General features: G+C 38.5%; 1 protein-coding gene and 1 non-coding gene across 8 annotated transcripts in view; both read left to right on the plus strand.

Moving 5' to 3' along the window:
• The window catches only part of MCTP1 (multiple C2 and transmembrane domain containing 1), a 470,412-nt gene that overhangs the window by 164,783 nt on the left and 277,709 nt on the right, over positions 1-27,920 (plus strand). The gene's annotated exons all lie outside the window — the stretch shown is intronic.
• Positions 27,380-27,513, plus strand: LOC123825019. Its single transcript, XR_006786804.1, has one exon. It is a non-coding gene; the product is annotated as a small nucleolar RNA SNORA42/SNORA80 family (small nucleolar RNA).

A 27,920-nucleotide genomic window follows, 5' to 3' on the forward strand; every position in this document is an offset into this window, starting at 1 on the left:
TTGAGCATACACTAGACCAGTGGTCTGTGGAGCAATCTATTCAAGCGGGACAGTCTTGGGTGAAAATTGAAACAGCCTGTACTGTACTGAACAAATTTGACAGTAGAGTGATTGATTAAGATCTTGTTTTCAAGCTCTTGTTTATATTTCCTTAGCCTTACATAATTTGTTTTGTTCAAGATTTATACAACTAGGATCAGGAGGGTAGGCTTTCATATACTGCAGAACTGACAGAATGCTTCCTAATTCTGATTTTACTGGAATTCAAGAGCAACTAGTCAGACTCTGTTCTAGAGAAGCAAGGGGAGTGGGGTTCATTGGTGCCTCCAAACCAAAGGCAAATATGCTTAGTGTCAGTATGCCAACTGACTCCCAGCCACAGCCCACACACACATGCATGTAGACACACACACCAGAGTTACAATAAATAGTCTCGCATTAGAGTCTGAGAAGTCTAGTAGTTATGAGATCTGTGTATCAGTTGGACTTGCTTACTCTAAAAGACTTACTTTTCTTGTGGACCTATTATAATTGCTCCAGGAGTTTCATATTTCCTATATGAAAATGCTGGAAAAGAGTACAGATAAATGGTCTTTCATGTGTATTACCTATTTTTACCTATTTTGTTTTCTTGGGACTCTAGCAGAGAAGTAAAATATGAAACTCACCTCTCATGTGATTGACATATTTTAATAAAAATCTAGTCAGCATTAAATTTTATTTAAGACAATTTATTTATGTGATTGTGGATATCATTCTGATTTTTAGATACACTAATTAGTCTGCAGTGGCCACAATCCCACAGAGTGACAATTGAATGTATGAGGGCCTCTGTAGCTCACATGCAATTCACTGATTACTTCTGTCTGTTTTCTCCATGTGTTCAAGGGGGCAGAATTATATTTTGAAAGCCTTCGTGTCAGATACTTTGAGGACACATTTAGCAGATAAAATTAACACAGTGTATGCTAGCAAGGAGCTTTAATCACTCTCATGAATATCAAATTATCAGTTACAGTAAGTGACATCAGAAGAAGGAGAAGGTTATACAGAATATAACAGTGGAAGTTCATTCAGATTATTGGCTCAGGGAGGTCTGCTCTAAGAAAGTGACTTTTAAACTAAGACCAGAGATGTGTGGAGTTAATTTTGGGTTTCCCCATTGTTTGAAAGATTTTGAGGATTAGAGAAAACATAAGTAAAGAACCCAGCACAACAGCACAATATTTGGCACAAAGGTATCCAGGAGATTCAGATCCACTCTACCTCTTAATCTATGAATACTTTAGAGACCGGCCAGTGCCACCTTCAGTTCTGGATTTGGTGAGTTGTAAGTAAACCCTGGCTTTGTCGTGGACCCACCTGGCCCACAGCTTTTCTGATAGGCCTCGTTGAGCATGCTCTGTGTATAATTTCTGTACATATTTGCTTTGTTCAATGTTTCTTTGCAGAGATGAGTACCCTTCCCCTTCCTTACCTGAATTTTCCAGTCCATTTAGCCTGGCTCTGATTCTATGCCTCCTCTCCTTGGGAACAGGTTTACCTCCCGGAATCCCACCTCCACAGAAGTTACCTTGAACCAAGACATTGTCATCTCCCCAGTGAGAGGTGTCAGCATGTTCCCCATCTACCCCACAAACCACCTTCACCAATTCACACCTCTCCAGTGCCATTCATAGTTAAGATCAGAAGGAGCTTTATCTGCCCCTTAGACTTTGTGATTCCTACTTCTTCATTTACTCCTAAGGGGATGGGACTAATGCTGCATGAATTCAGTAAGCCAGAGCTCAGGTCTGCCTAGTCCTCTCCCCCACAGCCACCTTCCCCTTGATGGCCCTACCTTGACCATGGCCAAAATCTTGTGAGTAGCTAGTGAGGTCCCAGCATATTGTTCCCTAGACATGGCAGTGCAGGACACTTCCCAAGGCAGAGGGGACAGCAGAGCTTATATTGGGATCAGACCACACTGGACTTCCCTGAGGAGAGTGATGCCATCATTGAGAATGGGCAGAAATAAATTGGGCTTGAATCAATTGTCGGAGGATACAAAAGGAATTATGAAGGAACATGAGTTACTGTGGATGCTGGGAGGTTTGGAGCTCCCTAAAGCTATTCCCCAGTCTGTACTGTAGGACTGGAGTCCCCCTAACAGAGGATGAGAGAACTAGAGGAGATGGAGCAGGCCTCATCCGCAGGAGTCATTAAAGGGCTCTAGACACTATAGGCAGCAGGAAGCAGGTACACTTACAGACTCATGGCTCCAGTACCTTTCCCCCTCTTGGGGTGAGAAGCAAAGCTGGGATTCAGAGTATCACAAGAGCAGAACCGGCTGTGACCACAGCCTAGTGGACCTTTCATGGATCTGTTGTGAGCAGATGTGTAAGAAGAGAACTTAGGTGCCAATCAGAGAGTGTGTTGACATAGCTGTGAAAGTGACAAACTCCACCACAGAGAACAGGGAGACAGCTTTCTTCTCTATGTGGCTTCTAAGGTTTGTAGTTTCAAGGCTGCTGAGACCATTATGGGAAGGGACAGTCACTTGTTTTTCCATCTGAAGCTCCCACAGAGAGGAGAGCTAAAGAGCATGCTTTGGGAAAGGATGCCGCTGCGGCTTCTTGCACGTGCTTCCTATTTTCAGATTCTTGCACAGACCAGCATGTCAGATTCTGCCCTTCAGGGAAGTTACCTAGCCTACGTCATCAAATTATAGCGTATTTCTACATGTTACTCTTTCAGGTTTTTTTTTTAAGGACTATGATTAAAGGAGTAAAGGTAAGGACCTTCATTGTTTAATGTGATCAGCTTGACTTCTTTCATGGGAAACTCCAAAAAGCCGATGAAAACTAGAATCCACAAAGTTAGGAGTGCATCCAATTACTTATACTGTGTGGACTTTAAAATAACTTTATGGTCAATTTCTGTTATATCTGTTAATAATAAATCTACTTTAGTTTATTTTTATATAGTTATTTTAGCAAGTTATTAATTTTAATATATAATTTATAAATCCTTTTGAATTTTCTAAAGAAACAATGGAGCTAGTAAATATATAGATGAGAGAGAATTTATGAATACTGTCAATTTTATTTCTAGTTGTCTAAATAATATATTTAATATTTCATTTTCATCTTTAACCACTCTGGTCAAAAACCTCTAATAAAATGTTGAAATGAGTTGATTATCATGGGTATCCTGTTTCTTTCTAGATTTCAAGATGAAAGATTTAATATTTTACCCTAAAGTATGCTGCTATTTGTTAATCACTTATGTCAGGTTTAGAGAGTTGTATCACTGGCTTGCTAGAATTGTTAAAAGTTAATAGATACTAAATTTTATCAGATGCCTTTCCTATATCTCTTGAGATGGATTTCTGGGTTGAGTATTAGTGGTAGTGTAGCATTAGTGTCATTTTTACTTGGTTGGGTTTATCCACTGCTGTTATTCTCAGATAAACTGCCATCACTTTTACTTCATTATCACTTCCATTTGTAGTGGATTATCTGGTCGACCCTATAGTGTGTATATGAATAAACGGTTGTTGGGATCCTATAATTTTCTAATAATTAGACCTTAAGATGTGTTGTACTTTGAATATAAATGCAGGTTTTTTAAATTTTTGTTTTAATTGTTGTTCAAGTACAGTTTTCTGCCTTTTACCCACATCCCAGCCCACCCCCACAGCCCTCCTCTCCTTCCTCCCATTTCTACCCCGCCTTTGTTTTTGTCCATGTGTCCTTTATACTTGTTCCTGCAAACCCTTCCCCTTTCCCCTGAAAGGTTAGTTTTATAGTGCAGAATTAGTGCAGATTTTGTGCAGATTTTTACATAATTTGATACACCCTGATGTTTCATTGTTGCACAGTTTTTCTTGTACCTCCATCTCCCTGATTCCTACTGGAAGATGGAATAAATGGGGTAGGTTGGCTAGGGAGTTATTTGCCTTGCTACAGTTGGGTTAACAACTTTTGGTGGCTCACACATCAGAGGACTGTAGGGGTAAACATTCTATGATAAAAACTGAGGCCTGGTGATTTTCAGTGACTTACCCAAAGGAATACAGTAGTGTGTGGGAGAAACAAGATTTAAATCTACATCTGTCAGACTCCAAAGCTGGTGCCTTTAACATCATGCTACACTGCTTCTTAGGAACATGCAAAAGATTTGAAGGTTAATACTACCTCTGAGATGTACTTTCAGTCAACCTGTCTGGGCTTCATTGCTAACTTACTGGTTATGTGAGGTTGGGCATGTGGCCTAACTTCTTGTCTCAGTCATGGAGAGTTGTTTATAAAGATTAAATCAATCAATATCTGTAAAATGCTTAGAAAAGTTCCTTACATATAGTAAATATTCAACAAATGCTAATTACTCTTACTATCAACTATTTTGCTTGGTCCTCAGTATTCCTGGAATTGTCAGAAACTTTTTATGCTCTTGGATTGCAAATGAATAAATAAATATGTGTATATGCTGTAGAAAGTATTGATAATAATCTTGATAAGACTAGAAGGAACTTCAAAAAGGGATGAGCCAGTAAATAATGACTTTACAAAATAGGAAGATCCCATTGGAAATCCTAGTTTTCCAAACCAACACAAAAGAATTCCACTGAACACGTATGGGTTGCTCTATCAGTAGTGAACTACCCAAGATGTGCCAAAAGAAATACCAGAGCTCCAGTGTGTGTATTAAATGATGACAATAAAAATATACTGTAGGTTCATGTATTTCCCTTATCTCAGGGTCTGTGTCTCTTCTTATTTATTCCCATTAATACCCAGTAATTGTCTTTCATACAGTGGGGATATGACAGTCAATGGCTTTGATAGAGCATGTCACGTCACAAATTAGTTTGATCCAGGAATCATTATATAAGTGGGGAGGGGTAAATCCTGAGGTGCGGTACTGTGGGTACCAGATCTTGATTACATCTGTCAAGTGGGCAATGCCTTGTCCTCAGAGATCTAAGTACGAGTTGGAGTAGTTTTCTTTTTGTCCATTTTCCTGTCTTCTGCAGTATCTCATACTGTGTCTTAAACAGAATGATGGTTGTTAACTTGAATTGTGATTTATTCTTTTTATAGAATCCCAATAAGATACCCTCCTGACTTGTGTTCTATGTTTTAAAATGGTTTGACTTAGTTTTAACACTACACTCAGCTGGAATTTTCAGATTATTAATGCACAGGGCGAGCTGAGATACCACTTGGTGAAGATAACAGAGCGGGTGTTGACTCTGATCTGTGAATGAAAAGGGGCTGAATCCTGCCCTGGACTGTTAAATGAGAAATATATTACCTTCTTACTCATTGAGCATATGAAATTTTGGAGTTATTTGGCCTAAACTAACTAATGCACTGTGAAAGGCTACAAAGACAAATGAATGGTTGAGCACCTGGGCTTTAAGAGTGATGTAAGACCTCACTAACTTGTTCAAGGTTAACCTCTCAAAAGTATTGACTTTGGCCTCTGGAGACATGGAAATAAGTCCTGGCTCCACTAAAGCCACTGGGGTGATGGAGGACAGGCCCTGGAGCTGTGGGGGCTTTCGTCCCTCATCCATTCTATTCTATAGTATCTCATTGTGTGAGCATGTTAGAGCAGGATAAGATCACTTAAAGCTTTAAATATTCAAAATTCCTGAGAGCAAAACAAAATAAAAACCCAATGTTTTCTGAATTCAGATTAGAAGAATGATCACAATCCACCAGGGGCTGACCAGCAGGTCAGTGTGGATTTGGAGCATGACCAAATGAGACTTATGATAGTGCAAGTTTGGAACTTTCAATCATAGAAGACAATTGATTTTTATCTGCTGCCGAATATCTTTTAGCAGAAAGTGCAATCTTATTATTACATAATATATTCCCTTTATCTTCCCTTCAGGGTTCTGCTTTTCAGCTTCAAACATTTTGTGAATGGCTGCCTGCCTCCTTGAATTCTCCTCTGTGTTTTGAGTTGTGGAGGCCACACCTGGGCACAATACCAGGCAGAGGGATTGTGTTGCTATTTGTGAATCAAAGTCCCTCACCATCTGCTTGGTACCTAGAACTTACTCAATAATGTTGCTTTCCTTCTTTTTGTGTTCCTTTAGTTTCTCCTCTTCTCCTGTCCTTTCCAGTACAAAGAAAAATGGTTAGATAGAGCCTTATTTGTCAAAGTGTGGTCTGTGAACATCCTGGGAGCCAAGGCCTCTCCCCAGACCACAGCATCCAGTCTGCATTTTTATAAGGTTGCCCAGTTCTTCCACAGCACATTGAGATTGGAAAAGTAGGAATTAGAGACTGTGGTTGGGGTTCTCACACTCCTCACTGCTACCCCCAAAAGGACCCTGAAGGTCATGACCTATGTTCAGTCATAATTTTACATTTATATGTGAATAGCATATTCATAAGCATGAATAGGATGTCTGAATTGATTGCATTGATGTTAGCTTTGGAGTGCACAAATTTACAGAAACTGGGCAGCTTATCATTCTGATTTAAGGTGGTGGAAGTATACTTATTTAAACTCATGAAAAGAGCTCATGCTTCATATGTCCTTGTTAAAATCTGGAAAGAATTCTATCACTTCAAATTTTGGCCTGCAATTCTTCACGCATTGTTTTATTTCTCTGATTTAAATGTAAGAATATGGACACATACAAGAGAGTGGGTATAGTGGTGGGGAGAGGGGTGGGTGGATGTGGAAGAGGGTTTGGGGGGATAAATGGTAATGGAAAAAATACAATAAAATATATTAAAAAAATAAATAAATGTAAGAATATGGAACATTCACAACTATATTGTTTTGTGCCTAAAAATGTATCTATGACTTTTTTTGAAAAAGAATTATTTTAGTATTGTAAGTATTTTTGTCACATTTTATTTGCTATAGTAACTTTCTGAGGTAAAGAAACCTATAAAATGTTTTTCCCTGTTGAGATATTAGTTTCTTTTCATTTAACTGGCTGGTGTGCTCAATGAATTGAGTTCCGACCTGTGAACCAAAATGTCTCCGGTTCAATTCCCAGTCAGGGCACATGCCTGGGTTGTGGGCCAGGCCCCAGTAGGAGGTGTGCAAGAGGCAACTACACATTGGTATTTCTCCCCCTCTCTTCTTCCTTTGCCCTCTCTCTAAAACTAAGGGGCAAGGAATTGCTGGAAGAAAGGGAGATACTAGGCTGAGGGAGGCAAAGAGGGAGAAAGTGGGACAACTGTAATAACATAATCAATAAAACATACCTTAAAATTTGAAAACTAAATAAATAAATAAAATCTTTAAAAAACCCCCAAACTGTTGCATGGCTAGAATTAAGTGAAAACTCCAGGATTTTCTCTTCAAATTAAAACTTGGGGAGGGGGGGAAACAGAACAAAAAATTTGGGTTGAACTGGACAGCCCCTTCAGTCTTCTTTTATAAAACAAGTTCAATGAAATTTTGTGTTTAGAAACTACACCTTGAAAGTCCTATAGCCCATTATCATAAATTTAATCTGGGGCTCCTAAGCACACATGTCAAATAGTACTTCCTTTGTTTATTACTCATTTGATTCCTGCACACCACTACTTATAAGAGCCACAGTCCTTCAGTCTGGGTTCCCTCACCCCACTGCTGCACCTATAGTCAGAAGACATTTTCTTTAGAGGGACTTTAGGATGATAGCATTAGATTTAAGATCTTGTAGGTATTTCATTGGTGGCTGGAAAACAAGAATCTAATTTGTACACGCGTAGGAAAAAAATGTCAGGAGAAAGCTAAAAGTTTTAGCTAACCATAAAACACTTTAATCATTTCATTTTTAAAAAATATTTTTAATATATTTTATTGATTATACTATTACAGTTACAGTTGTCCCATTATACCCCCTTCATTCCCCTCCCCCCTGCACTCCCCTCCCCCCACATTACCCCACTTAGTTCATGTCCATGTGTCATAAGTTCTTTAGCTTCTACATTTCCCATACTACTCTTGCCCTCCACGTCTATTTTCTACCTACCATCTATGCTACTTGTTCTCCATACCTTTTCTCCCTCTCTTCTCCTCCCACTCCCCTGTTGCTAACCCTCCATGTGATCTCCCTTTCTGAGGTTCTGTTCCTGTTCTAGTTGTTTGCTTAGTTTGTTTTTGTTTTTGTTTTAGGTGTGGATAATAATTGTGAGTTTGCTGTCATTTTATTATACATGCTTTTTATCTTCTTTTTCTTAGATACATCCCTTTAACATTTCATAAAATAAGGGCTTGGTGATGATGAACTCCTTTCACTTGACCTTATCGGAGAAGCACTTTATCTGCCCTTCCATTCTAAAGGAAAGCTTTGCTGGATAGAGTAATCTTGGATGTACATCCTTGCCTTTCATGACTTGGAATACTTCTTGCCAGCCCCATCTTGCCTGTAAGGTCTCTTTTGAGAAATCAGCTGACAGTCTGATGGGAACTCCTTTGTAGGTGACTGTCTCCTTATCTCTTGCTGCTTCTAGGATTCCCTACTTCATTTTCACCTTGGCTAGTGTAATTATGGTGTGTCTTGGTGTGTTCCTCTTTGGGTCCAACTTCTTTGGGACTCTCTGAGCTTCCTGGACTTCCTGGAAGTCTATTTCCTTTGCCAGAATGGTGAAGTTCTCCTTCATTATTTGTTCAAATAAGTTTTCAATTTCTTGCTCTTCCTCTTCTCCTTCTGGTACCCCTATAATTCGAATGTTGGAACATTTAAAGATGTCCTGGAGGTTCCTAAGCCTGTCCTGATTTTTTTGAATTCTTGTTTCTTCATTCTTTTCTGTTTGTTTTTTTCTTCCTTCCTTCTGGTCCACTTTATTGATTTGAGTCCCGGTTTTCTTCCCATCACTATTTGTTCCCTGTGCATTTTCCCTCATTTCACTTAGCATAGCCTTTGTTTTTTCATCTAATTTGCAGCCAAATTCAACCAATTCTGTGAGGATCCTGATCACCAGTGCTTTGCACTGTGCATCTGATAGGTTGGCTACCTCTTGGTCGCTTTGTTGTATTTGCTGTGGAGCTTTGATCTGTTCTTCTGTTCAGGCCATTTTTTTGTCTTGCTATACCTATTACATATGAAGGGTGGAGTCTTAGGTGTTCATCAGGGTGAGGCAACCCAGTTGCTGGGTTGTGATGCTGTATGTGGGGGCAGGGCCCAAGAGGGAACAATGGCGCTTGCTCTACTCTTTGTGGAACTTCAGTCCCTTCTGCTGCTTCCCCCAAGCAAACTGGGTCTTTCTGGTGCTAATTCCCATCTGGGTGGGCTTATGCACATTCTAGGACCCCATGGGTCTCTCCAGTGAATTCTTCTGTGAGGCTGAGAGTCTCTCCTGGAACCTCAACCCTCCACAGGTGTTTTCAATCAGTGCCCCAAGGCTCTATTTCCTGGTGCTGGGACCTTGGGTTGTGAGCAGTGACTCACTTCACAATAGCCGCCTTGCTGGGTCTGCCAGTTGCCACCCCACATCCAGGGTCTGCCAGCTGCTGTCTGCATGCCCAGGGTCTGCCTGCTGCAGTCTTATGTGCCCCTGATGCCTTATGGGCTGGGTCCCACCGCTCTTTGTGCTGTGACCCTTCTCCACCCAGCTGCCCAACTCCACCCCTCCTACCGGTCTGAATGAACGTGTCTATTTTAACTCCTTGGTTGTCTGACTTCCATACAGTTCAATTTTCTGTCAGTTCTGGTTGTTATTCTGTTTCTAAATTGTTGTACCTATCTTGGTTGTGCAAGGAGGCACAGAGTGTCTACCTACACCTCCATCTTGGCTTGAAGTCCCCCACTTTCAAATCTCAAATTTTTTATGTGCATAGAGATTTCTCTGGGCTGATCCCTGGGTCCCATCCAGAAATGTCTGAATGATTCAGTACCTCTAAGCTAGAACTCAGGACATTGCCAAGCTAATATGCTGATGAAGGTTTAGTGAACTACATTTTGAAAAATATTAATACCTGTTAAAATGTTTGGAATTAGTCTAACTCAATATTAAGGCTTACTCAGAAAGTGCTGAATCTTATTTCAAAAATAAACTTTTCATAGGACTGACTTAGAAAATAACATACTTGCTATCCCAAAATTTCAGATAAAACTTACTCAATATTACAAATGCCTTGCAGTTAGGTTACTTTCTTGCAGTTTGTTTCTTTATATGTTATTCTGTACTTTTTTGATGGTATGTAGAGATGTATTTCTCAAATATATATTTTATCGTATTTATACTGAAAGCATAATAAGCTACTTGGTCAAGGACAGGGAATGGCTGAGACCAAGAGCTCACAGACCAACCTTCACAGGTAGGACAGAAGGCTGGAGAGGTCACACTGCCCATAACCTAAGGAGGAAGCCCTGCTGGTTAACAGAATGCTGGCAGGGAGGTACTGAGCTAATTAATAGGTGGTCATCTCAGTAGGTAGATGGAATCACTGTGACTGTATTGGGTGACCACTGGGGATCCACTGTGGGCATTGGGGTTTATGAGTTGGTTGGTGGTTCCTTAGTTATTGGGGATTCTACAGTACCTCAGTCTTTGAGGGTCTGGAGTACTGAGTAGGTACAGAGCCTCAGGGCTGGGATAAGATTGGGTAAGATGAGGATACAAGACTGGCTTTGGCTAAAGCAATTCCTATAACCAGAGTAAATTAAAAAACACACACACAATAGAGTGACTTCTGATCAGATGGAGGCATAGGTACACAGGTTTTACCTCCTCATGAAAACATAAAAAGGAATTATAACTAAATCTCAAAACAACACCAAGAACTGTGAGAAGATTGAAATGTATGGAAGTTCAACAACCAAGGATTTAAAGAAGCCACATTCATTCAGATGGGTGCCTTTCACAGGAAGTCAAAGAAGCTTTACCTAATACACAGAAACAAACACAGGGAGGCTGCCAAATTGAGGAGACAAAGAAATATGGCCCAAAGAAAGAACACAACAAAACCCCAGAAAAATAACTAAACCAAACAGAGATAGCCAACCTATCAGATGCAGAGTTCAAAACACTGGTGATCAGGATGCTCAAAAAATCATTAAATATGGCAACAACACACACAAAAATGGTTACACTAAGTGGACTAAAGAAAAATCTATAGGGAACCAACAGTAAAGAGAAGGAAGCCAGGATTCAGATCAATGATTTGGAACATAAAGAAGAAATAAACATTCAATCAGAACAGAAAGAAGAAACAAGAATTGTTTTAAAAATGAGGACATTATAAGAAGACTCTGGGACATCTCCAAATGTACCAACATCTGAATCATAGGGATTCCAGAAGGAGAAGAGGAAGAGCAACAAATTGAAAACTTATTTGGAAAGAATGAAAGAAAAGTTATAATGAAAGAAAAGTTCCCTAATTTGGTGAAGGAAATAGATATGCAAGTCCAAGAAGCACAGAGAGTCCCAAACAAGTTGGACCCAAAGAGGACCACACCAAGATACACCATAATTAAAATGCCAAAGGTCAAAAATAAATAATTTTAAAAGCAGCAAGAGAAAAGCAGAGAGTTACCTACAAAGGAGTTCCCATCAGACTGTCAGCTGATTTTTCAAAAGAAACTTTGCAGGCAAGAAGGGACTGTCAAGAAGTATTCAAAGTGATGAAAAGTGAGGACCTACAAGCTAGATTAGTCTATGCAGCAAAGCTATCATTCAGAATTGAAGCAGATAAAGTGCTTCCAAGACAAGGTAAAGCTAAAGAAGTTCGTCATCACTAAGCCATTATTACATGAAAAGTTAAAGGACTTATTTAAGAAAAAGAAGATCATCAAACAATGAACATTAAAAAGGAAACAAATTCACAACTACCAACAACTGAATCCAAACAAAACAACAACAAAACAAGCAAACAACAAGAATAGGAACAGAATCAGAGAAATGGAGATCCCATGAAGGGTTATCAGCTGGGAGGTAGAAGGGAGAGAATGGGGGAAAGGTATAGGGAATAAGAAACATAAACGGTAGGTACAAAATAGACAGGGGGAGGTTAAGAATAGTATAGGAAATGGAGAAGCCAAAGAACTTAAATGCACGATCCATGGACATGAACTAAGGAGGAGGATTGCTGGAAGGAATGGAAGTCCTGAGTAGAGAGAGGGGCAAAGGGGAAAAAATTGGGACAACTGTAATGACATAATCAATGAAATATACTTTTAAAAAAGATGATAAAATGATGATTTGGTACACATAATAGTTTCCTAGGGCTTCCCAAATAACATACCATAAATTGAGTGGTTTAAACAACAGAAATTTATTGCCTCACAGTTTTGATGCTGGAATTCTGAGATCAAGGTGTCAGCAGAGCCATGTTCCTTCTGAAGGCACAAGGGAGGGATCTGTTGAGCCATCTCTCCTAGGGCCCGGGAGTGCCTTTGCTGCATAAGGCAGCATAACCCTTATCTTCACATGACCTACTGGGGTGTGTCCACATTTCCTCTTTTTTTTTTAAAGATTTTATTTATTTATTTTTAGGGAGGGAAGGGAGGGAGAAAGAGAGAGAGGGAGAAATATCAATGTGCAGTTGCTGGGGGCCGTGGCCTGCCACCTAGGCATGTACCCTGACCTGGAATCGAACCTGCGACACTTTGGTTCACAGCCCGAGCTCAATCCACTGAGCTACGCCAGCCAGGGCCATATTTCCACTTTTTAATAAGGACACCAGTAATATTGGATTAGGGACCCACCCTACTCCAAAAAATGTGACTGCCTGATAAAATATAGGAATCCCAGTTAAGCTGGAATTTCAGATAAACATCAGATATTCTCTTTAATGTATTTCCCAAATATTGCATAGGAAATGCTTATACCAGAAAATTATTTATCTGAAATTCCAATTTAGCTGGTCATCCTGTATTGTTTTTTCTAAATCTGGTACCTGCCTTGATATCATGTTGCTTATGACCCTGGTGCTGTGGAACATGTCTCACAGATGTTTCTTTGGTGGCATGAGACTGCCACTTCGTCTGGGTGGCTGCCTTGCAGTTCTTGAGAGGTAGGGAGGCCCAACTGGGGCTGTGCCTTTGTTCTGTCTCCCCGAGAGCTGAAGGAGTTAACAGGGAAGATGCTTTTCAAATGTTTATTTTGAGCTTGAATATTTGTTTTTTTATTTTAATACTATATGTAACTGGATCGTGACCCAAGTGACTTAAGAGAAAAGATAGGATGACACGGGAGTTTTTTTAACCTGGCAGCCATGGCTAAGCTGCTTCATCCAGTTTTGGGTGAGGAAAAAGTAAAGGGAGGTTTATTTTATTGTATCTTAGATTTGGTTCTTTTGTTCTAGGGGTGGTAGTTCAATGTTGGTTTGATGAATTTGAAAATAGCATATTTGCGCATTATGATAAAGAACATCATCTTAGATAATTATTAATGAAGTGTTGAAAACCAGATAAAGGGTTGATAAGTGAGATAATTCTTTTTTTCTACTGGGGAGCTGTTTAAATGTATAATAGATTAGAATTTTTCTGGGAGACCTGTCCTTTCATAACTACTATTCTGCATTTTAACCTTTTTAGTTTTTGAGTTTCTAGTCTTCCTCATTTGATATTATTTTATTTATTTAACATATTTTGGTATAACTTTTTAGCTTTTATGATAGTCCAGATTTTATTGTGTTCTTCTGAGGTCTCTGCTCCAACAAACTTTGCTCTTATTAGTGGGCAGTAATTCAAACCTCCTCAAAAGAGTTTTGGCACTCGACTGAGGTTGTGTTCCTTGAATGAGAGTGCTGTTCCTTCAGAGGCAAATGTTGTGAAACTTAATGGAAGGGCTAGACCAAGAAGTGCCTTGCTGGCATTCTTCTTCATTGTGCCAAGAAATGAGCTAATGTGTGTACTCAGCACTGTGAGCTCCTCACACCTGAGTTTGGTGAGGAAAGTAAGACTGCATTATTCTTTAATTAAAGATGATGCCATTAAAGAAATTAGATGCATAAGAGCTCGACAGCTGATGCCAACGCTTGGGAAGCTTTGCTACCAATGCCTTTTAGAATTCAGTTTGTCCTGGTACACACAGGTTTTTCATTAGTGCAGATTCTCAGCTATACATATCTCTTTTCCAATGTCTAAAATGAAGTTCTTTGGAAGTAGACTCCAGCAACCATGCATCAAGAGCTCTTTGATTTAACATTTGACTTCCTCTTTCCGTTCTGCAAGGAGAAAGATGGTAGCATTGATCCTTTGTTACTCTCTTTCTTTCTCCAAATCTGTCCTTTGCTGATAGTGAGCCAAATTGCAGAACTCTCTCAATATTGTAGTTTGCTGTAAAGAACACACCTCTCAACTCAGGAAACTGAGTTGGGCCCTCTAGTCACTCAGCGAACAGCATGAGACACCCATGGCTTCAAGTCTTCATTGCAGCAGATCTAGTACTTGGACATCTTATTCCTGAATATTTCTATGGTGTCAGTTTAGTTGCTTAGTATGTGTTTGGCCAATGACTAACTCTTACTTCTGACAATGATTTATCTATTTTAGTAACTTCTCATCATCCCTCAGGATGGAAAAATGGCATATTTGATTGGATTCTGTAACCACATTTATCATGGTTATTGGGTATTCTCAGCATAACAACAGTGGGCATAAATTCTATATGAAATGAATCCCAGTGGAAAGGATGTGTCATTATAGTGATCTGTGTCTTTTCTTCTATGGGGTGCAAATTCTAGTAAACATTAAACTAGTCAAAATAATATTTTTTTGTTAAAAAACATTATATAACCATATGTTACAGTTTTTTCCATCTTTAGTTTATGACAGCAATTACAATTAATGGCAGAAAAAATGAAAAGTACATCAGGAAATTACTCATACTCTGACTCCTAGATAATCTATTTTTTAAAGTAACAAATTCTATTCTTTTGATATGTTGAAAAGTGAGGAAAAGCAACTATGCTTTAATTATGTTAGTAGATTTTTATTATTTCAACACAAGTATGATAAGCTCTCTATACTCAATGTATTTTAAATGCAGTCACTACCACTTATCTTGAATATATATCTTATTTAATGACTTTTCTTCTTAATATTTCATTGCATTATTTGAGACGCCAAATGTATGAGTTCCCTAATGGGAGGAAGCCCTGTCTTAATCCATGTTTGTGTATCCATTCTCTAATGAATGAGTGGACAGATGGAAGAGAGAGGGGATGGGATAAAGAGGAAAAGAGGGTGGGCAGGCTTTTTATACTCATAATTCATAATCCTCAGAAATAATAATATGAATATCTTGATTGTGGCCAGATTATTAACATGCCACCATGGTTAATTTCATAGGAGGCACAGTGTTTTCATAGGAGAGCAGGAAAACACAATGGCAATGGCCTCTTATTTCTTTATTCTTTAAAGCTTACATTAAATTATTATTGTGTGAAAAGGAACTTCAGGCATACCTCAGAGATAGTACAGGCTTGGTTCCAGACCACTGCAATAAAGTTGGTACTGCAATAAATTAAGTTGTGATTTTTTTTGCTTCTAGAGGGTCTTGCATTCAATTTGTAAAAAAAAAAAAAAGCACCATCTGTGAAGCACAATAAAGCAAAGAGCAATATTACTGAATTTCCTAATTTTTATTAATGTGATGACATAATGTTTCAGTAGTACTCACCTAGTTGTAACCCACCATATGCTACCAGTTAGGAGCGTAGGGAACCAAAACCTCCTCCCAGGACTTGAATTTCAGAGGAGAAACTGTCCATGCCAAGGAGGAATATTCACTGGGAGCAGTGTGAGTCTGTGCCATGGTGCCCATGCAGTGCCCCACGGGTCATTTAGCCAGGGCTGTGTGAGGTACTGTACAGAACAGATGCTGCGGAAGCCACAGTGGTACAGGCTTGGGGTCACTTTGCAGCCACATTAGGCATATTTCCTGAAGAATGAAAATATCTGTCTAGTTAGTTCTAATTAATACTGATTTTTAAAGTTCTCTTTATTTCACACAATTAACCTGAAAGTAAAAATGGTAAAGTGATCTCCAGCAAAACAGACATGATGCACATTAATCTCTGCTGTTAACAAGCAAATCCTTAGTTCTCAGTGAAGAGAACTTCGTGCAACCTGTCTCACCTATACAAATGCAAAGAGTGTCATGCAGCCTGGGTCCAAGCGGGTACTTAGCTGTTTCTAAGACCTTGGAAATCCAATCCAATCTTTGGAACTATAAATAATCCAGGCACCATGGAAATTAAGCCACAATATAAATATTAAATGAAACACCTTTGTAAATTTGAATTTTCATAACTTATGCATATCAGGGTGGGAATGTGTGCATGTTCATACATTATCTGCAAAGTGGAATGGAAACTGGTACACAGGAAAAATAAATGGTCTCATCCTCTATTTCCTTAGTTGTTGCAACCTCTGGTTAATTCTCAGGCCTGCGATACAAGAATCATGAATAGCACTTAGGTTATAGGTACCTCCTCTGTTCACTCCTTTAGTACGTACTGAGTGCCCACCATGTCAGACTGTTGTAGGTACATACCAGAGTGAACCAAATAGGTACATATCACTGCTCTCAAAGAGCTCACCTTCCAGCAGAATGCTGTTTGAAGCACTGCAATTAATATTAAATACTAAACATGAATATAATCTTTCATGAACTTCAAATCAACTGATAAACCCTCATCAGGGTACCTCTGCAGGTAAGTCAGTCCTGGCCCTGCTATCTAGGAATTCAGCATCCAGCAGGGTAAGTAGTGCAGTGTGGCCAACAGTTAAAACACAGTGCGACAGTAATAGAGTGGAGGGTGACTAACTGCGAGGAGAGGAGGAATCAGGGAGAGGGGTTGATGGGTTGGGGTGGTCAGGAAGGCTTCTGTGAGGGTGTCTCCTGTCTGGCAAACTCCTAATTATCCTTTAAAACACTCGTAACTTGACATTTTAAGGTAAGAGTGGTGAGCTAATATTTATACTGGTTCTTATATTCATGTATTCTTTGGTCCTTGAATATTTTAGCATTTCTTTCTGAGGGCTGAAAAAAATGAAGAATTGATCAATAGGGAGACTATTAGCTTAATGAAGTAACATCCAAGATAAAAGTTAATATAATACATACATTTATTTCTAATAGCTCTGTCTCTAGAGGGGTAGAAGCTCAGTCAAATTGTGAAATTAGCTGGTACAGCTGATATACATTTCACAATTATTTAGATGATCATTGCTTTGTTCAAGGTTTCAATGCATCTTCTAAAGAAATGCACACATGGCTAATTAGCCTTTCAAGTGAATTGTTTTCAAGGTAATAATAGCAGTGAAATTATAAGCATCTCTATCTGTGAAGATTTTCATGAATGCTGCATGTATTTGGAACCATGAAATGCTGTGTGCTGGGAGATGTCAGCGTTCATCCTCTCCAACTACAGCCTTTACTGCCCTCTGGAAATATAACACTAATAGCTAATATTTCTATAGTGTCTACTATGTCCCCAACATAATTTCAAGCACTTTATTATTATTAATGCACCAAATTCTCAAAACCCGATGAGGCATGACCTGTTATTATCTGCATTTCAAAGAAAAACTGGAGTATAAAGAGGTTAGGCCACTTGCCCAAGACAAAATGTTAGACCCAGGATTCAAACTCAGACCACAGACCTGTGTTCTTGACCACAATATTATATTGTTTCTAAAATACAGAATGAGGACTCTTACCATGAGATTATTCTAAGAACTTGAAATATGAGAAATGCCATGTAACCACATGTCAGATGTTTGGGTTGCCTACGAGGCTTCCAAGTAGAAAAGTCAGGAAAAGTCAAATCAGTGGTTGACTGTGTGGGCCTGAAACTCAGAAGAACTTGAGCCCCATGGAATGGGTATTAGTTAAAGCCTGGGGATTTGACAAACTCACCCAGGGACAGGGTGTGAAGACAAATGTGAAGAAGGCTGAAGATCACACCCTGGGACATGCCAACATTTAGAGAAAGAAGATCAGTGCTCTCTGTTCTCCCAAGCAAAACTGCTTTTCCTCTGCTGCCTGATGGAAGGGCAGAAATGGCCAAGCCACTAATCCTGCTTCCCCACACCGCACATAGCTACATATAGCAGAACACCAGCTGAATTCTACCAGTGGAAGGAAATTTGTTCCACCCCTTCCATTCTTCTCTCCTAGAGTCCCTTCTCTCTCACCTGGACCTAATTTTTGAGCAGCTCTTTCCAGAACTTCACTCCGTGATATGGCCTCACACCATGGATAATGACAAATTTCCTGGATGGCTACTGCCTTCTCTGTAGGACACAGAATCATCCCGCCTGTGTGCAGAGAAAAATAGGAAGTCCACACTCCTCTACCAGATTGTTTTCCCTAAGAACTCTAGATTCTGTTGTACTGCTCAGGGAAGAGCTAGCAAATGGCTTCTGGCAGAAAGACATTCTGTTAGAAGCCCATGAGCATACAGCATTTAGCAGAGGCAGAGCTAGAATTGTGAGAATACTTTGTCAGACTCGCTCTGAGGGTAGACTTTCTGGTTCCTGATTCTGTCCACGTAAGCAGTGTTCTTTAGAATGCAGCCTTTCTAATGTTCCTAATTTACAAAAAGCACGTACTAACCAATTAAAAAAAGCTCAACATAAAAATGAGTCAATATATGCACAGGCAGTTCACAAAAAATAAATATAAATGGCTAGTAGACAGGAAAGATAGTCTCACTGGTAATTAAAGCTATGCAAAACAAAACACAGAGGTGCCTGTTTTCACCTGTCATCAGAGTGGCAAACATTTGAAAATTTATATAACGCTCGGTGTTGAAGGTATGAGTGAGTGTTCAGGACTCCCCACCCAGCACACGCAGCATTTTCATGCTCAAATTCTACTTCCCCACAACTGCAGAGGAAAAAAGAAGGAAAAGTCCTGAGTGGAATAAAATACTTAAGGGGTTGGAAGTCAGGGTAGGAAGTGAAAAGGGACCCACAGATTTCAAAAGCCTTGTGGGCTGGGCGGGGGGTTGAATTGGTATTAGCAGGAAGTACCACTTAGGGGCTGGTGTATAAGAGATACGGGGGATCAGGCACTTTTGAGAAGTGTTAAAATAAATTATAAATTGGATTAAATTTAAAAATTTTTGATAAATGCAAGTAAATAAGGAGACGTGTTGTTTAGCTTTGGAACTGTGCACCTTTAAAGGTGACTCTCTGCAAAAGATTGATGCTTATTGGAAATATCTGATAATGCTTATTTTTGATGTGAATATAGGGGAAATTCTCAATCACTGTAAGAGAAAATGTAAATTGTGGGGTATTTGGTGGGGGTGGGGCTGATGATTTGACAAGACATCCCAAAGTTGAAAATACAACTCTTGACCTTCCATTGGTAAGAAATTCCATTGGTAAGAATTTACACATTAGATACAAAAGTGTGCACCACGATCTGCATAGGATGAGATGGTTTGCAGCCTTGTGTGTGGTAGTGTAAAAAGGGGGACGAGTGTCCACCACCGAGAGGCTGAGTAAACAGTTTGTGGTATATACATTTAATAGACCATAAGGGCCTTTTAGAAAGGATGAGGTAGATCTGAATGTGCTGAACATCCAAAGATTGTTAAGATGTTACTAGGTGAAAAAAGTAAAGTGTGTAACAGTGCACACAGTATATTCATTTCAATATATGTACATTTTTAAAAAAGATATGTGCCATTTTTTTTTCTGGAGGGTACTCAAGAAAATGTTCATGGTTTTTACCACTATGGAGAATCACTGGAGTTTAGACAGGAGATGGAAAATTTCACTTCTCACTGCTACATTTGTGGACTGTTTGAAGTTTGCAATCAGTGCATATGGTCTAAGGAAATGACACCTGTAGGTAGACATTGTTGGGAATTCTACGTGTGGTACTCCCCAATATACAAGGTATGTCCAGAAGATATCCAGCCACGTAATATGAAAAATAGAAACATTTATTGAAGAATACACAATATAAGAAATCTGTACATAGGACAATGAAGCTTCAGTCCTCTTCAAAGTAGGCACCTTGGGACCTCACACAGTTCTCCCAAATGCCATCAGCTGCCCCACAGTATTTTCCTGAATTTCATCAACAGTCCAAAATCTATTCCCTTTCAAAGGTGATTTCAGTTTTGGGAAAAGCCCAAAGTTTCAGGGTGCTAAATCTGGGCTGCAGGGGAGCTGAGTCACCTGGGTGATTTGATGTTTCACTAAAAAACTCTGCACAAGACGTGATGCATGAGCAAGTGGGTTGTCATGATGAAGCTGCCACTCACCAGCTGCCCATCGCTGCAGCCTTCTCAATCATCCAAATAATGTTCATGGAAGAATGTTCAAGCTTAATGCAAAATTTGATGGAGATTTGTTGCTCTACTCGCTCAGACACTTCGAATGTGATGGCCACACAGTACACATGCTTACTCAATGGAGCCTACCACCCCCACAGACTAATATAGTGAAGTTGTCATTGTTTACCACATGCACATTCCAGTCCACTCTCCTTGGCTGCCAGGTTACATTGGTGTCATGCAAACCATTCTCCTTATATTATCAATGGCTGGACTTTTTCCAGACAGACCTCATATATGTAAGTTCTGGTTTGTCTTTAATAAGAAGATGGTGCATCAGGCTATTATTTTTTACTGGTTTTTTTTGCTTGCTTATAATCATCTATAAACTGTGACATTAAGTGGACAGCAAATTTCTGTATCTCCCACTGTTTTCTTGTAATGTTATATCATTTATATGTGTTTGCTGTTCAGTCCTGGAAGGTTCCTATGGAGCCATTTGAATTGCCAAACGTTTAAACCATTTGTATAGTGCCTACCTGATACAGTAACTTAATGCAATTGTTGGCCCTGTAAATAGGCCTAGTGCCTATTTGATTTAGTTGTATAAACACACTCTTCCTGACTGGCATTGGAAAATAAGCTGGCTGTGAAAGTGTTTGTGGGTATGCCAATTATCAATAACTGGAAACTTCCCAAAGAACTGCACTGAACCAACAAAAAAAGCAGCTGATTTAATATCTCAGTTAATGAGATGGTGAGGTTGGGAACCCAAGATAAGATTTCAGGTCTTCAGACCTTTGCAAGTTGAACTAGAACTTCTGTTCAAAGATGCAAGTCCACAGGTAGAGAATTCTATCTTTTCAACTAATAGAAACGGGAAAGATTCATCTGTAGATGTGAATATGTAAAAGAGCTTTGATAAAAAAATAAATGACATTTTCTTGTGATTTTGAAACCCTTGATATTATAAATTTCAAGTGCTTTTTCCTTTACCATGAGCAACCCTTTCCTTTTGATGTGAACTTTTAGCTAAAGAGAATTATATAATTAGAGTCTGAGAAGTTAAAATTGCCATGTAGTTTCTAATTCACATTCTGATTTTTTTTTAATCTGGGAGAAAAGTGTTAGCCTAGTGGTTAAGAGCATGAGCTCTTGATGTTACAGCAGCTTGAATCCTACTTCACCTACTTCCTAGCTGAAGCAAATTATTCATCTTCTCTAATCCTCAGTTTCTTCATCTGTGTTACTAGAATTAGAATAATTATTCTTTAGGTTATGTGCAAAATAAATGAGACAATGTTTGTGCTCTATCAATGTTAGCTGTTTAATCAGTTGGGATGCTTTTGGTTGCAAGTAATGACACAACTCAAACTGGCTAAAATTGTAGAGAGAAATTATTGACCCATATCACTGGAAAATCTAGTGGTTAAGTCAATGGTTCAATCAAGTCAGCAGAATTTAGTGTATTTCTGTCTCTCTATCCAGCCTCCCCTATTGTTAGCTTTATCCCAGTCTCATTCCCCTCATGAACCCAAGAAGGCTACCAGCACTCCCACAGCTGGCAACATGCTTCCTCATTCTCCTCCAGGAGGAATGATTGAGCCTATTTGTTCCAGAATTCTCAATCAGGTCCAAAATTTTTGAAGGAGCTTAGTTCACATTCCCAACTCTAAACCAGTCATTGGAATCAGGGGGTTGAATTGGCCTAATCTTTGTGATATTCTCTACCTTTGAGCTAAGGAGCAAGTCAGCTTCCCACAAGCACACATATTATCCAAAGGAAATAGAGGGAACAGAAAGATAGAAACCCCTGCTTGGAAGGCAATCGATACTTGCCGTCATCTTTATCACTGTTATCCAGGCACCACAGAGAGGACTGTCACCTGCCCAGCCGGGATATTATCTGTGTCTCTAATTGGGCTCAGTGGTTTCCCAGGAAGAAAACACACAACTTACTTTGCCAAGTATACATTTCTGTAATTAGTCAAAGCTTGTGACAAACTTGTGTATGAGGTAACTCCATTTAACACTCCTCTTGTGATAGTTATGACATTTTTGAACTCTGAATCTTACAAACAAGTGTAAAGCTTCTTTCATTTGTATTTTATATAAATGTATTTTTTATTTCATGCCCTTTTTATTAGTCATGCCCCAGTCCACAGTCCTTTCACCCACTGTAAGTTAAGAATAATTATGAATGACACACTTCCTCTCAAAACCTCTCTCAGGTGAGAACATTTCAATGTATGGGTGAAGGGTTCTGGGGATCTCTGAAAAGAGCAAAATCTCAATATTTAACCATGACAAGTGACTTCCTACAACTGCTCAGACTTTCCTCCTTCAAAGCACTTCCTTTGTGAATGTGTCTTGAGGTCTCAACTAGATACTAATCTATCTTTCACACTATCGAGTTTATATCCTTATCTATAATTAGACTGTCATTTTAGGAGTACAAAGGGAGGGCCAAAATATTACATGTTTAACATAGGATACCATTTTATGTATATTACTTTACTTCTTTTTCACAACAATTCTCTCAGGTGGGCACCATTTTTATTCTCATTTTTTTTAAGGTGAGAGCCTAAACTACTGAGAGGTGGAGTCAAAATTTAAAGAAAGAAATATGGATAGAATCTTTCTCTTTTTTAAAAGCGAATTTAAAAGTAATGTAGATCTATCTCTTCTTTCTACAAATGTGGAATTGAGAGTCAAAGAGGGTAAGTTATTTGCCTGAGGTAATAAAGTTTGTTTTATGGAGGAGTAGGAAGTAACACCCAAATCTTATGACTTACAGCTTAATGAATGATTATTGCTATAATTTTTCTGTTACCCACAGTTAAAAGGTTTACAGCAACAGTACTAGCAAATTACTTCTATAAAGCATAATAAATGTGTAACTGTATCCCTTAGATGTACCACTCTCAGTTTCTCACTTGTTAAATGGTGGATGGGAAAGGGGGTGCTGAGGTGTATTAGGTCAATTTATCACTAATGTGCCTTCTGTGAAATTGATCATTATACTGACTAAGCAAAGACCAAATTAGAATAGCTGTTCCCTTCCAAACACTAGGTTATTTACTCAAAAGAATTAGCTGTACAGAAACTTTTGAAAGTTAAACTTTTCATTTGAGTATTTTTAGATTTACAGAGAAGTTATGAAGATAGAACAGAAAATTTCCACATACCTCACCCCCAACTTTCTCTATTAAACATCTTACATAAGTACAGTACATTCATCATATCTAATGAACCCCTATTGAATAGATGAATATTAACTAAATTCCTCCTCTATTCAGATCTTCAGTTTTCACTTAAGGTCCTTTTGTTATTCCAGGATCCCATCCAGGACATGACAGTTTATTTAGCCTTCATGTCTCCTTAGGCTCCTCACAGCTGTGAGGGCATTTTACACGGTCATTGTTTTTGATGGCCTTGACAGTTTTGAGTAGTGCTGGTCAGGTATTTTGGAGGAAGACCTTCAATTTGGATTTTTCTGATATTTTCTTAATGGTTAGGCAGAGGTTATGTGTTCTGGAAGGAAGACCACACCGATAGAGTGCCATACTCATCAGAAACTGTCCACGGAGCATGCTATCAAGGCGGCTTGTCAGTATTGCTTTCAATCTTGATCACCTGGTTCAGGTAGTGTTTATGCCAGGTGTCCCCATGCTGTCGTCTTTGGAAGGAAGTCACTAGGTACAGCCCCCACTTAAAAGGTAGGAAGTTATGCTCGACTTCCTTGAGCAACTTTGAATTCTTCTGCACCATAGACTTGTCTGTCCCCCTCCCATTGTATTTGTTAATTATTTATTCAAATCATTTATTTATATCAATATGGAATTGTGAATATTTATTTTATACTTTGAGTTGTAATCCAAAACTATGTTATTTGTCTTGTTGCCAAAACTCTTAAATTTTTTTTACCAGGGTTTGTAAAGACAATATAGTAAACTTTGTTCTGACAAGTCTTTTCTTCACAGAGGTTTTTGTTTTGTTTTGTTTTTGTTTTTGTTTTTGTTTTGCAGGGGAGCATGGGGAGAAAATGAATGCTTGGGTACTCACTGAAAGACAAATGTTCAGAAGACTTAATGCAAACAAAATTTATCACCCTCTCAGGTCTGACAAATATTGTTGTGGTAAAAATAGTAAGGATAACAATCATTAAGCATTTTAATACTACTGAAAGCAGAAGACAATGTGAGCATAATATACTTTCTAATCTCTGATTAACCAAAGGTGAACACTAGCAGCAGTGTACACAAAATACAAGGTCCATCACTGAGTATGGCTGGTAGGGTATGGGAATGCCTTGACCAAGATGGAGAGCAATTTGAACATTTCACCTAAAATGTCACGTAGTAGGCTTGAGTGTGATATTGTTACACAGTTACATGCTTATGATTTTGTAATAGAAGATTTGGCATAGATTATGAGCACACAAAAAAGGGCCATTATTTGTGCTAAACCCTGAATAAATTATAATTTGCAAAAAGCAGGAAGAACCTACTTTGCACTTATAAATCACTTGACACTTTACAAAACAGTATAAGTTACATTATTTCTTTTAATTTTGAGAAGTTAATTTTTTTAATGAAGAGGAAAATGAGGCCCTTAGAGCTCAAAAAACTTTCCCTTTTCCTTAGAGGAACTTAATATCCAACTAGGCCTGTTTACAGGTCTTTGTGTTTTGACTCCTACAATCTTTCCTGTTTTGTAATGGCTCCCCCTCTCTCCCAAATGCCTACTTATATTTAAATAATTTCAAAGTGAATAAATAAATAATTTCTTACATTTACAAAGCCATTTTATGTATTTTATATCATAATCAAAACAGTCCTTTGTAAGGTATTGCTCCATTTTAAAGATGAGAAAACAAAGGTGCAGAGGGAATAAGTATTTCTGGCTGAAGTTAAATAGTTAATATCATGTCTGCTCTTTCTCATCAGAATTTGCCTCTTGTAACACAAATGCTGGTTGCAGGGTCTAATTCCAGAAAGGAGTGGTATGTGTATGTCAAGATGGAAAAAAGAGAATTTTGTTTGCTTTCCTTTAGCACAGGTTATTTTACCTGTATGTGTAGGTGGCAAGGTTACCAGCTGTAATGAAACTGCACAGAACAGTCAATTCAGTGGACAAGCCCAGGGTGAACTCATGTGTGCGAGTCCCAGAAAGGGTGCTCTGGTTGTTCTGAACTTCATACTTTTTCCAGCAGCAGTTGATATTGTCATTTAGTGGGCCTGAGGATTTATTGGCCCATTTTGTTTTGTTTGGGCTATTGCAAAATCAAAATACCAGAATTCAATCCAGGGTTGTAGTTTGGTTCCAAAACAAACTATCATAAAGCTTGATATGACCAGAAGATCTGTCTTTTCTGCATAACTTATCTTTCTGGCGAACAGAAGGCTAACTTGTTGAATACTATAACCATGCATTCCAGTTTACCTGAGACTGTTTTGTTTATGCCTATTTATGCCATGTAATTACTAACAGCACTGCCTTTCACTCTCCAAAGAGCACCAGTTTGAATTATAAATTATATGGGTACCCCAATCATAAGCCTTTTTCCCAATTATTGTTGAAAATATTCATAAGCACACAAAGGTTTCCTCACCTAGTAACTGCAGAGCATTGACATTCTTTGACCTCTGGGTGATGAGCTAACCCCACAGAAGCATCTGTATGTGAACATCAGTGATCACTGCACAGTACCCTGGAGGTCCACATAAAATGAGGGAAAGAAGGGTTAAACATGAGGACATATAACATTCCCACACATGGGAGCTGTTGTACTTTAAGCGAAGAGTAGTTTAAGCCAGAAAGAGTAGAGGAAGAGCTTCTGCAAAAATGGTGCCTTGGTGGAGTAGGTAATGTGGGTGCTCTGGTTATAGTCCTTCCAAATGCTTCCTTTCAAATTCTCAGGCTCTGTTCCTTCCACAGTTTTTTTTTCCTGACTTTCCCATAGGTGACCTAATAAGGTTGTGTATTTCACTTATGTTATAATTTACAGCTTCAAACATTACATCTACTTTTTGGCTTTAATAGCCCTAAAACTCTGAGTGTTGTCATAGATACTTCCCTAATTCTCTAACTGTGCCTTGAACTCTGAATTTAAAATTTTGAGCTTATCCTTTCTTTACAGTCCCACCAAAGATGTCAAGGATTCCCGCTTTTCCATATCCTCACTAGTATTTATCTTTTATTTTTTTTAAATAATAGACATTCTGACACATATGAGGTAATATCTCATTGTGAATTTGATTGGCATTTCCTTGATGATTAGTGATGTTGAGCACCTTCTCATGTTGTACATGTTGACCTTTTGTATATTTGTGTATCTTCTTTGCAAAAATGTGTATTCAGGTCTTTGCCCATATTTTAAGTTATTTGTTTGTTATTTTTGCTATTGAATTGTATGTTCCTTATATACTTTGGATATTAACATTTCTTATGTATATGGTTTACAAATATTTTCTCCTGTTTCATAGGTTGTCTTTTCATTTTGTTGAGTATTTTCTTTGCTGTGCAGAAGCTTTTTAATTTGCTATAGACATTCTTCTTTATTTCTGGTTTTGCTACCTATACTTTTGGTGTCCAAAAATTCATTACCAAGGTCAATGTTAAGGAGTTTTCCCCTGTTTTCTTCTATACATTTTATGATTTCAGACCTTATGTTTAAGTCTTTAATCCATGTTGAGATGATTTTTGCATATGGTGTAAGAGAAGGATTTAATTTCATTCCTTTGAATGTGGATATTCGGTTTTACTGCATTGTTTGTTAAAGAGGCTATTCTTTCTCCACTTTGTATTTGTGGTGTCCTCAGAGAAGATCAGTTGACTTTTTATGTGCAGGTTTAGTTCTGGGCTCTTCATTCCGTTCCTTTGGTCTATATGTCTGTTTTTATGCCAGTATCATAACTGTTTTGATCATTACAACTTTGTAGTATAGATTGAAATTAGGAAGTGTGATGCCTCAAGAATTGTTCTTCTTCTAAAGATTGTTTTGGCTATTCAAAAGCTTTCATGGTTGCATATAATCCAGCAATTCCACTTCTGGGTATTTATGCAAAGGAATTTGCATCAGGATCTTGACACCTGCACCCCTATGTTCATTGCATTATTCAGAATAGCTGAGATATGGAAACAACCTACAAACCCATTGATGGATGAATGGATAAAGAAAATTTGGTGGATTTATGGTGGGTCCTTCCCTGTGGGCCCCTCATACTATACCCATGCCAGAGTAAATTGCAAACTCTAACCTTTGCCCAGCCTCCTTATCTGTGGGCTATGAGCACTGAAGGGGGTTGAACTGTGAAAAAAAAAGAGAGAAAAGAAAATCTGGTACATATATACAATGGAATGTTATACAGCCTTAAAAGGAGAAGGAAAATCTATCATTTGTAACAAAACAGATGGACTTGGAAAACATCAGGTCAAGGGAAATAAACCATACACAGTTAGACAAATATTGTATGATCTCACTTATATGTTGAATCTAACATTGACAGAGTCTGGGGGAAGGAGAAAATGGGAGGTCATGGTCAAAGGGTATGAAGTTTCAGTTATACAGGATGAATAAGTTCTGGAGATTCTACTATACAGCATACTGCCTACAGTTAGCAATGCCATGTTATATACTTAAAATTTTCTAAGAGCGTAGATCTCATGCTAAGTGTTCTTATCATACATACATAGATAATAATAATAGCAATAACAAATTT

The sequence above is a fragment of the Phyllostomus hastatus genome, unplaced genomic scaffold (assembly GCF_019186645.2).
Source record: "Phyllostomus hastatus isolate PE091 unplaced genomic scaffold, TTU_PhHast_1.1 phas_contig_58, whole genome shotgun sequence".
Lineage (NCBI taxonomy): Eukaryota > Metazoa > Chordata > Mammalia > Chiroptera > Phyllostomidae > Phyllostomus > Phyllostomus hastatus.